General features: G+C 41.7%; 1 pseudogene; it reads right to left on the bottom strand.

Moving 5' to 3' along the window:
* Positions 1-49: 49 nt before the first annotated feature.
* Positions 50-9,342, bottom strand: LOC117695994 (protein LYRIC pseudogene; annotated as a pseudogene).
* Between the last annotated feature and the right edge of the window lie 2,431 nt (positions 9,343-11,773).

Below are 11,773 nucleotides of genomic sequence, written 5' to 3'. Positions count from 1 at the left end.
GGCATATCTATGTCTGTTCCTTGTAACATCTGTGACACGTGGGATGAGCTCAAGTATCTTTGGGAGTCTCTTTAGATAAGGTAACATATGTCCTGGCAGAGTTAGCAGGTGGAAGAGTCTTGATAGGCTGGCTGTTTTGGACAAGTACTTTTGCTGGATCATTAGTGCTCAAGGTCTTTAGGGAGCAAGCTTTCTCTTGCTTTAGAGGAATTCACTAGAAGCTCTTCTCTAATGTCCTTTTCTGGTTCTTTTGTATCCTGTGTGAGAGAGTTACCTTTACCTTGCTTCTTCTTTTATTCTTTGTGTTTTCTTTTCAGATGGTCCAGTTGGTAGAGCTCCCTCTCCTTTTTCTTTATCATCATGTGAAAAGTTTTGATCATTAGAAATTGGTTCCCAGGATTTCAGAAGTGAAGATCTTTCTTCATCTACACAGTTCCCCCACTTCTCGACTGCTGCATTTCAGTCTAAGTTGGGATCAGTCAAACTATTTAACCCAGACCATTCATCATCGATATAGGGTTGATGACGGCTGCCATCCCACTGATAATCAGAAGTGGTAGTCTGGAAAACTGGCTCAGCAGAGAACGCAATGCCAGAAAATATTGAGTGATCACTCCAGTTCCTTCCCCGACTTTTATCATCTGAATTACCATCACTGAGGTCTTGAGTCCAAGCACATGGCTCTGCTTGCCCCTTGTCTGCAGAGGCAGGTGGGACAGCGTTCCACTTCCCCTCACCTGCTCTCAGTGGTGAGGTGAGTTTTTCAGACTTTTTACTCCTGCCTCCTCCATTAAAATTTTCATTCCACTCTGAAGAATCCCGAATTTTGGAATCTTTTTGTCCAGACTTACAGTTGTTAATTTGAGCATTTAGATAATAATAGCCTTTATTCGTCTTGGAATAAACAGGAAATGGTGCTGTAAGTTGCTCAGTGGTAACTGATGCCATTCTCTATCCCAGATGGTACCATTTCTTCTAGGCTATTCCACACAGTTACCTAGCAAAACCGAGGTAGGCCTAACTCACTATAAAAGGGGCTGCTTTCCACCTCCTTTATATCTCTTGCAAAGATAAGCTCTTAATCTCTTCTCTCTCTGTCTCTTCTCTCTCCCATCCACACCCCCCACGTGTGCATGGCCAGCCTCTACTTTTCCCTCTCCCTCTTTCTCTCCTTCTCCCTCTTCTGTTTCTGTCTCTACTACCTCCTCAACTCTTCTCACTATCCTCTACATGAAATGTATACTATACCCTTTGTGTGGCTGGTACCTCAGGGGGAAGGAATGCCACTTCATGGTCCCGCAGAGGCACTCCCTTCCCCTGTACCACACTGCCCCTCTACCAAATATATCCTTGTTCTCCTTTTCTTTTTTTTTTAGAAAATATAACACCAGGGCCAGTTGAATCCAATGAGCCAGAATCAATCAGCAGTTTGTCGCCTTTACAGTTTCTCTCTGTGACTAATTTTAGTTTTCCAGGCTCCTTCATCAACTTCCTTTTCATCATGGTACGAAGTGTTCTGACTTGCTTTAGCATCTGACTTTGTTCTTCTCTTTTTAATTTGACTTTTCATCTTCACCTTTTGCTGTTATACTTAAGGGAGTTATAACAACTTCATCCTCCTGTAGTTCATCAGTCTGTCCATCTGGTCTGGGCTTTTCAGGAAGCCTCTTCTGGTTCCTCTTTTGCTCCTGGCTTCTGAGATTCTTCAGTGGAACAGGATCCTTGTGGACCGAGACAAAGTGGCTCCTTCCTCCTGCTTGCGGGCTATCTCCTCTGGCTTACAAGGCAGGCTGCTTTGCTTCAGGCCTGTGCAGGTGCAAGCCGCAGGGAGAAGCTCTAACATAGAAGTAAGAGCAGCACAAGCCCACAGGTGCCCAGCAGCATCAACCACCCCATGGAACCCCTTTGACTCCAGCCTCAGGTCAAGGCCCACCTTTGTGCGTACCCTCAGAAAAACGAGGTTGTCTGAGGGCAACTCTCAGTCAAACAGAGCTCTTCTCAGCCTGGGCCAACTGATCCTGCTAGCTTGTTGCATCCATCTTCTCTCTCGTCAGAGACTCCAGCAGCTGGAGGGGTCGTAGAAACTGAAGAGGGCTGCAGCACCTTAGGCCTAGTACATCCTGATACTTCCTAACTCAGGAATTTGAAGGGCTGAGTGCTTTCAGCAAGCCTCAAGCTGCTGCCAACAGGAGAACAGGGTGGCAGGACTGAGTGAGTTCAGAGATGCTGCTAGGCATCATAGCGCCAGCGCTAGGCCATGCTGTTGTTCTCTGGCAGTGCATTTTGTGGTTCAGGATGTGAGCCAAGCTGGGTGCAGAGGCTCCCGAAGCTACATCTGATATAAATCGTTTCTTTATTCATGCCTATGCACACCTAGATTCAACTACAGTAAAGTTCACAGCAGCCCCATTCATCATTGCCCACACTAAGAGGATCTGCCCGTGAATTGTGAATATAAATTGTTATACACACATACAGTGGAGTGCTCTACAGCAGGAAAGTCAACAGAGTGACACACACAACGGGGATGAGTCATCTGGAAAACTAGACTTGAAGAATGCAATGCACCCATACTCATGACCTCTCTCTTCTCTCATGCCCCATAATATTTGAAAGTTTTTTAATGGAAATGTGGACCTGACAATTCCAAGGTATCTTTGTGGAGAAGGTTTTTATTTATTGTAGATGTGAGGGAGATAAGAGGCAGAGGCAACTAGAAGTGTAAGGGTCAGGGAAAAAGAGTAGTATGCTACATTGGATAGTAGACTGAACCTTGCTAGGAGGAGAGAGGCAGTGTGAGCAAAAGGAAAAACGAGAGAAGGCCAAGGGAACCAAGAAAACAAAGTGTCAAGAGGAGGAAGATCAAAAGAAGCACCAAGAGCCCAAGAATACATGGTCAAACTGTCTGGGCTTATTGGAAAGAGAAGTCAAGGGAAGGAAAGAGAGCTCAGGGCTAGAAAGGTTTAGGGGGCAGAGAGGTGCTAGGACTCTGTAAGAGGTACTTGCAATGCTGTGATAATTTGGCAGCCAACATCCCCTTTGATATGTTAATAAGCACCTAGTTAACCATTTTGGAGTGTCTTCAGAAACAAGACAAAAACTAAACAAAACAAAATTGAGATTTTTAAACTGTGTAGGATGATGCAGGATAGGAAATCTCTCTCCAGGGGCAAAGCCATGCAACGTGCTTATATATTAGTAGGAATGAAGCCCTGTTCCTTCTGTACATCTCTCTGCCATAAGCTCTGTGCTCCAAGGACTGACAGAAAAGTTACCACCTTGCTTTCATTTTTTTTCCCAGATGCTATGATGGAGTTTATTTGACCCATATATGAACTGGTACATTGACATTAATTTGGAAAGTGTGACAAAATAAGCCATATAAAAATTAAATGCAAACAGTAAAAAGAACATCTGAAAGAAAAATAAAAAATTAGTATATCAGAACATTATAATACAGAAAATTGTTAGTAGACGATTATGTTATAGTGTTAGTTTACTATGCTAAGCATTTTACCTGTATTATTTAAATCTTTCCTGTATTTTCTAAGTGTTGTGACAAAATGCCTGAGTCAAAAGCAACTTTTTATTCTTTTTTTCCTTTTTTCTTTTTTTTAAATTTATTTATTTATTTATTTATTTATTTTTTATTGGATACTTTACTTTTTTTTGTTTTTTGTATTTATTTTTTATTGGATATTTTATTTACATTTTAGATGCCATACTCTTTCCCCTTTTCTCCTCCCTAGAAAGTCCCTATTCTACCCCCCTTCTCCTTTTTGCTTTTATAAAAATTTTAAATGTTAATCAAATGCTTTATATGTTTGGTAATGCTCAATAACAAGATGCCCATATAATCACAAGTGTAACCCAATACCCAACCTAGATATCTCAACTATGTTTGACTGGCGGAGACACACGAACATCTCCCTCCATGTCCCCCTTTCTCTCTCTTTTTCTCTCTCATCACCTAGCTCCTCCTCTCCTTCTTCTCCTCATCTCCTTACTCCTCCTCTTCATTTCCTTACTCCTCCCACCTTAGCTCCTCCTACATATCACCCTTCATGTTAAAATAAATCTTTTCTCTCAAAATGCCATTAGAGCATAACTATACCAATTTGTGTCAGTAAGGTGCAAGATAGACCTAATACCCAGTCCATCATTTTGTTGACTAACCAGAACCTCTGTCATCTCTCCTAAATAAAAGTCTTAGTTCTGAACGTGGATTTTCTCTTGGCGTTAGAACGAAAGTCAGCTGAAAACCATCCTTTCAAATCTTTTCTCTCAAAGTAAATAGCCAGGATTGGCTATGAGACTATAAGTTTTCAACCCCATCAAAAATACAGAATGACTGAGTTAACTGAAATTATGGGAAGCACAAAGCATAGCTTCTCCAACTTAGCCAATTTATAGAGGCCAGTGAACACCTGGACAGTCCCTATACTACAGAATGTTAAAGCATCTGATCTTCAGCCTTTGGGACCAGGATCCTCTGACAGACCTAGTGATGCAGAATTATTAAGGGCTGAGTACTCTGTCTTGGCAGATATAATCAGGTTACTATTCTGCAAGTGTGTCCTTTTCTGGACAGTAATTTGTCTATAGATGGAAAGAGGCACTTCTGGCCTAGTGGCCATCTCACCACAACTGGAATAACTCCAAAGATGCTCAATTTCTTCTTAGAATCCAAGACAGGAAGCTGTCAGGAGCATACAGGTCTCTAATCAAAATGAACATTAATACTGAAATGTTTGGAACATCAATTCTGTGGACTTCTGATGTTTTGAAAACCAACTATCTATATAAGGTAATCTGGACTGTTGTCTGTTAACTCCTCTCAGCTATTCTAATTAAAATCTAAAAAACACCCTAAGAATAAACTCAGAGCCATGAATTTGTTATAGGCCCCTAACTCACAGGCTAACCATCTCAGATCAGTTAAAAAAGTTAAAGAAGGACTGGTTCTAAGCCTTGTATTCCTAAATGTGTTATATAGGCACAATGCCTATGAGAGTAGCAATATTAATCTCAATATTAATAACAATTCCTAGCTAATCCTATCTTGTTGCAACCCAAGCAAAATGTTGAGGCCCGGGCTGCCCCACATTTGGGGAGGCCACTGTATTCCTGCCCAAGCTGCCGCTCTGGTCCGCCAGTCAGAGTTCAGCAAAAGAGAGAGTGAGGACAGACTCGAAGAATGGAGACCAGACAGAGTGTGATTCAATCCCGTTTATTCTTCAGTTTCTCTTCCTAGTCTAAATCCCAAGTCTGGACTTCCTAGTTCCTAGTTCCTAGTTGTACTCCTCCTAGTTCCTAATGTGTCTCGTTCTCTCTAAAGTTTCTCTTTCTCTCATCTCTTAAGAGTCTCCATAAAGAGTATAACTCTCTGCCATCTGCCTCTCTCATTTATATGTCTCACTTCTAAACCATGCCTCTAAGTTACACCTTTAATCATGCCCTTAGGTCTTTTCTCTAAATCTGATCTCTACGTCACACTCTTAAGTCACACACCTTTAATCTCACACACCCAAGGAAAGTCCTGGGTATCCAAAGCCAGATGTTATCAGAGTGTGCTCAGCTGTTGTAGGCTATTGTAATACAGGTCTCATGTCAGGGTATATGGCTCAAGATGGCTGCAAAGCTGATAGCCGCTTTCTGCTAAAAGTCGGCCCCCAAGAGGTCCCCCTTTTTAATTTTTTTTCCAAAGGGAAGGCTGGGAAAACTTATGGAAACCGAGCCTGTCCTAGGTTGGAGCAAAGGACCCTAGCCTCCCTTTCCCGTCCTTGGATACTCAACAGCCACTGGTTGAGCTCCTGTCTTAGAATGGTGAGGCCTCCCTTCTTTTAGGGGCAAGGGTCTCGGTATGCTCTCTTACCCATCATTGACTATCCGGCCTAGCACGTAAGTTAGGGGTTAATCCTCGTCAGTCTTGATGACAGAGGTTTCAGAGTCCCCTACTTCCAGCCTGTAATAGTGGACCTGTATCGGTTTCATTTGAATAGCATCTTGAACAAAAGCCATCAGTTTGTTGAACTGCATGGACCCAAAAGACAAGAGACTTAACAATGCCTGAATAGTTAGTATGACAGCAACACTCTTTTTTAAGGGCAACATATAACTCTCTCTATCAGTGGAGTAAGAAGTATAAGCCTCTTCTATTCTGTTTATAAATGTCTTAAATCGGAATCTAAATCTATTGAAATACAAAACTGATCATACCTTTGATCTAAAGCAAACAAGTAAGGAAATCCCTGTTCCTGCTCTAGTCAATCTCAAACCCCAAAAACAACTATAGTAACTGTGGTAGTATGTTTTCTCCTGGGTCTAAACAATCAAAATTCCCAATAAATCTAAAACAATCTAGGTCCCCACTAAATCATAAGTCAGGGAATCAAGAGTCCAATAAAGCCACCCTGGAGATTCAGGTGGTGATGTCTCCTTCAGCACTGATAACTTCTCAGGTCAGGTTTACTCGATCTGTTCCAGTTTGAAGGCAATTGTGAAGCATCTCCATGTTTCCTTCAATGAAAAAAAAAATATGCTTCTCAGGGGATTTCTCCTCCCTGGATTTGTTATTGTTGTCTATTTATTTAATCAGTCTCTCTGGCAGCCAACGTGCAGCATCTGCAGTTTGGGAATATATGCAAACAGAACTTCTTCCCCAGATAAGCACTGGATCTGGCCCATTCCAGATTCCAGTTAATGGGTCTTTCCAGAGGACTGTTGCGAAATTCTTTTTGGTATCAGGATGCCAGAATCTATCTGCAGCAGATTTTCCTTCAGAATCCAAATTTAAAAAAATTAAAATAAAGAGTGCATGAGGAAGGATATTTCTGGGGGATTCCTTGGTAGGGTATCATTCCCCCTTTTTATTTCTTTCAAATTGACATTTAATGGTTTGATGTGCCCTTTCTACCATACCTTGGCCCTTTGGATTATATGGAATACCCGTTTTATGTAGTATTCCCAATTTCTTACAAAATTGGTGGAAACTGGAGCTTGTATGACCTGGGATATTGTCAGTTTTTATCTGTTTAGGCACACCCAATACAGCGATTGTAGCAAGCAGATGAGGGATCACATGCTTGCTTGCTTCTCCAGTTTGTAGTGTTGCATAAATGAAACCACTGTATGTATCTACACAAACATGGATATATTTTTGCTTGCCAAATTCATTATAATGAGTAACATCCATTTGCCAGATGCTGTTTGGTATCAGTCCCTTTGAATCTACACCCAAATGAGGAACTGGTAAAAGTTTAACACATGATTGACATTGTTTAACAATTTGTCTAGCTCATTCTCTGGTAATTTTAAACATACCTTTTAAAGTTTTAGAATTAAGGTGATATAAATCATGACCCTTTATGGCCTGATCCAAGTTAGATAATCCCTTCTTTCACTTTCTCCTAATCCTTTCCTTGACCTGATCCAAGTTAGATAATACCTTCTTTCACTTTTTCCTAATCCTGTCCCTGGGGAAAATCCAGAGTTTATCATTTGAGCCAGGATTACTTCATTAGGGTTGCACATAATCAATCCCAACTGGGATAACAGATCTTGGCCCCAGAAATTAATGAGAAGGCCTCAGATCCCATTTCTGGGGTTAATACTATGTGGGTGGCAGAACTGAGGTCTAGTCCTGTGCTTCCTGGTGTTGCTCCACTAAGTTCAGAAAGGGATTGGTGTTTGCCGGTAGGACACTGACTGCTCCATAAGCCTGTTTTGGCTTTCGTCGGTTTGGGGCCTGGAGCTGGCCCCTGTTCACATTTCCCTGATTATGGGAAAGGGTGTTACCTTGTGCGTCTTCTTTAGACCTACAATCACTAGCCCAATGCCTTCCAAGTTTGCAAAGTGGGCAGAGCCCAGGCTGTTTTCTGGGCTGTCTCTGGCTTAACTCATTTTCTACCTTGCAATCTCATGCAAAGTGTCCAGGCTTGCCACATTTAAAACATGCCTTTCTTTCTTTACTTGCCAAAAATTTCTTACTGATTGTTCTTGCATGACAGCTGCCATAGCTAAGCCCTGTTGGTAAGAAGGTCCTATGTCAGAACAGAGTCTGATATACCCCGTAAGGTCTGTTTTTTTTTCCTATAAGTTCTAATGGCCGATTGGCAAGCAGGATTAGCATTTTCATATGCAAGTTGTTTCACATAATCTACACCTGTCTCTGCATTACCAAAATTCCTCCCTGCTGTTGTCATTAATTGATGAACAAAGTCAGAAAATTGTTTATCAGTCCCTTGCCTGAGAGTTGTTAAAGATGCATCAGGGTCTCCCTTTACCGGAAGTTTACGCCAAGCCTTCATGGCTGTATTTTGAATTTGAGCATATAAACCTGGATCTTATTGCATCTGGTTATCACTAGAAGCAAATTGCCCTTTTCCTACTAAGGCATCAAAGGACCAACCATTGCCTGCCTGAATGTTTCTCCTAGCTGTCTCTTTACAATTCTCATGACACTCTGATTTCCAAATAAGATAGTCACCACCACTAAGAACTGCTCTCACTAACGTATTCCAATCACTAGGAGTTAGCCACTCTTCTGCCACAAACTCTAAAATTGCAAGAGTAAAAGAAGCAGTGGCACTGTATTGAGATACTGCACTTTTTAATTTTTTAATAATTTGAAAATTAAACCCTGTGTGATGTCTCCAAGCAACCCCTTGAGCGTCTCTGGTCTCTGATACAGGAAAAGCCTCAGCATTTCCCTCCTCTGGCTGATCTGTAGCCGAACTAAGGCTAGAGGATAGGGACTGTCTTTGGACACTGGGTTGAGGAACATGAAAATGTGGGGGATTTTTGCAGTTAGTCTCTTGATAGCTCTTTCATGTCCTTAATTTGTGTAACTGATTACTTAAGTCCTGATATTATTTTTTAAACTCTATCATTTGTTTAAGGGGAGAAATTTTGTCCTGTAACTCCTTTTTGGGGATCTACAACCATTGTCTCCATTGGGGGAGCACTTGGAGGTGGAGACACATAGGGAGAGGGCATTTCAGTGTCATAAAATTTGACTTCCTCTTCCTCTTGGTCAGCACAATCTGGCTCTGACAAATTTTCATCAACCTTTGGTTGTATTTTGGATTCTAACTTAAGCTTCTTTTTATTTTGAACAAAAAAGACAGCATTCAACAACAAAAGCAGAAAATTAACACATGTGAGCAGTAAACAAAACCTAAATAGAGAGTTGAATTCAGGCTGACTAATGTCTTGTCCGTTTTCATTACCTTTCTTGAAGCAAACCAAAACAGAGAGTTGGATTTAAGTTGACTAATTTTTTGTCCCATTTCTGTTGGGATCTGACTCTTACCAGAGAGCAGCTATCAGATTTGCAGCCATCTTGAGCCATATACCCTGACATGAGACTTGGATTACAATAGCCTAAAACAGCTGAGCACACTCTGATAACATCTGGCTTTGGATACCCAGGACTTTCCTTGGGTGTGTGAGATTAAAGGTGTGTGAGATTATAGGTGTGTGACTTAAGGGTGTGACCTAGAGATCAGATTTAGAGACAAGACCTAAGGTCGTGATTAAAGGTGTGACTTAGAGGCATGGCTTAGAAGTGGGACATAAAAGGCAGAGGCAGACAGCAGAGAATCAGACTCTTTAGAGATACTCTTTAGGGAGATTCTTTAGAGATTACAGCTGGGCAGCCCGGGCCTCAACATTTTGCTAGGGTCATAACATTTTTTGGCACCCAACGTGGGCAGGAAGAACGAGAGATCTAGTGAGGAACTTGCTGGAAGAAGGATCTGCCAAAAATTCAGAAGTGAAATGAAGGTGGTCATCGCTGAAATCTGCTGCATTGAAAAAGGTAAGTCATGTTAATGAAAATGTGGCAAGAAATAAGTCAGCCTGAACTCAACTCTCTGTTTTTGTTTTGTTGCTTGCTGCTCACGTGTGTTAATTGTCTGCTTTTGTTTCGTTGTTTGAACGCTGTCTTTCATGTTCAAAAGCAGACTTTAACTTTGAGGAGTGGTAAGACTCACTGGCCAATCAATGCTTCCAAGCAGACCTGCCAATCAGACAAGGAGGTGGATTGTTCTGGATGCCAGTCTACAAGTTCACTGTTCCTGTGCAGTCTTAAGTGGCTCTCTGTGTCCTGCTCTGAGCACTGCTGTCGGGTGCTGTGTGGAGACCTCAGGGAAGCTCTGAAATCGAGTCATGGTGAGCACAGGATCACTGCCCAAAATGGGTAGGGGCAGGCAGCTGAGCAGTGGGAGCTGGGGTGCTGGGTCCTCTCTGGGGCTGCATGGGAAGCATCAGCCAGATGTGACCACCTGTGAGGTCCCTGGTGATGCTCCTCACGTGTTAGATCAGGAGGTGTCCTCGGAGTAACTTCACTGTCATGACTGAATCTGAATCTGCCCAAAACTTTTGACCAGTTACTTTCTTGTAGAAACAAGTGATTTCTCTGAATCTGCAGCACATGTGTCCAAACCCTTTTTGTCTTTTATAGTATACATTAGGAAGACAGGCATAACTGGGCAGTGGTGGCCCACACCTCTAATCCCAGCACTCAGGAGGCAGAGGCAGGCAGATTTCTGAGTTTGAATCCAGCCTGGTCTACAGAGTGAGTTCTAGGACAGCCAGGGCTACACAGAGAAACCCTGTCATAAAACAAACGAACAAACAAACAAACAAACAAACAAGCAAAACCTGTTTTTAGTGAAGACAGGCATAAATCTAACAGATCTGCTTTCATACATTACTTGTTCTTGCTTTGTTTAATTTTTGTTAATTTTTTTTCTGTTTCAGATTTTTATGTTGCTTTATTTTTTACGTTTAGTGTTTTTTTATTATGTGGTAAGAGACTTTTTTTTTCTCCAATCCGTTGGGTTTTTTGGATGCTTCTTGTACATTAACAGGCATCTTCTTTGGTTTAGGAAAAGTTTCCTTTATGATTTCATTGAAAATATTTTCTATCAGCCCTTTGGGGTGATAGTCACCTTTCTCTATTCCAGTCATCTGTAGTTTTTCTCTTCATATGTTGCAGAATTCCAGGTTGTTAAGGGCCAGAAAACTTTTAGAATCCACATTTTTTGACCGATGTATCCATTTTGTTTTATTCATCTTTAATGTCTGAGATTCTCTCTTCCTTTCCTGTTCCACAGAGCAGGATCTTGTCTCTGTAGTTGTCAGTGCACAGGTAATTTCAATGCTGTGCTCTCAGGGACTTAGCAACTGCTTAAGTCATTCCCTGCCTCCATCACCTGCTGCTTTTGTCAGGTGTGCTTTATATACACGGACCACCAGCTACACAGCTCTCTCTGCTTGTTCCCTGTGTCTGTTCTCTGCACATGCCCCCTCTCTATTTTCTTTCTCTACTCTCAGAGCTCTCTGCTCCCTGTCAGTCTGCCTGTCTGCAGATCCTCTTGTGCATCTCTATCCCTTCCCCAGATTCTCACTCATTTCCTGCCTCCAAACAACCTATTTTGTACCATATCTGTTGCATGTTTGAATTTCTCAGGACATGCTGTGATAGGATAGCTTGGACTTCTTGGTGACATATGTTCCTGATTGTTATTTATTATATTCCAATGGTGTTGTATAGGTATTGGGGTTTGAAGTGATTATTGATTTAAGTACTGATTTTTTGATTTGTCTTGTTTGGGTGGGAGTTTTGTTCCTGGGTTATTGTTTAATGTATGCATTTTCAGAGAGCATTGGCTGAGTTTTGCCACTTTTACTGACCTGTTTGTTATGTTCAGGAGGGAATGCTTGCTAATGTTGAAAGCTGGGAGAAGATGTGGGCAGGAAAGTGATG

Source organism: Arvicanthis niloticus, assembly GCF_011762505.2.
Source record: "Arvicanthis niloticus isolate mArvNil1 chromosome Y unlocalized genomic scaffold, mArvNil1.pat.X SUPER_Y_unloc_2, whole genome shotgun sequence".
NCBI lineage: Eukaryota > Metazoa > Chordata > Mammalia > Rodentia > Muridae > Arvicanthis > Arvicanthis niloticus.
Note: the sequence above shows the minus strand (reverse complement) of the source record. Positions and strands in the feature narration are given on the sequence as shown.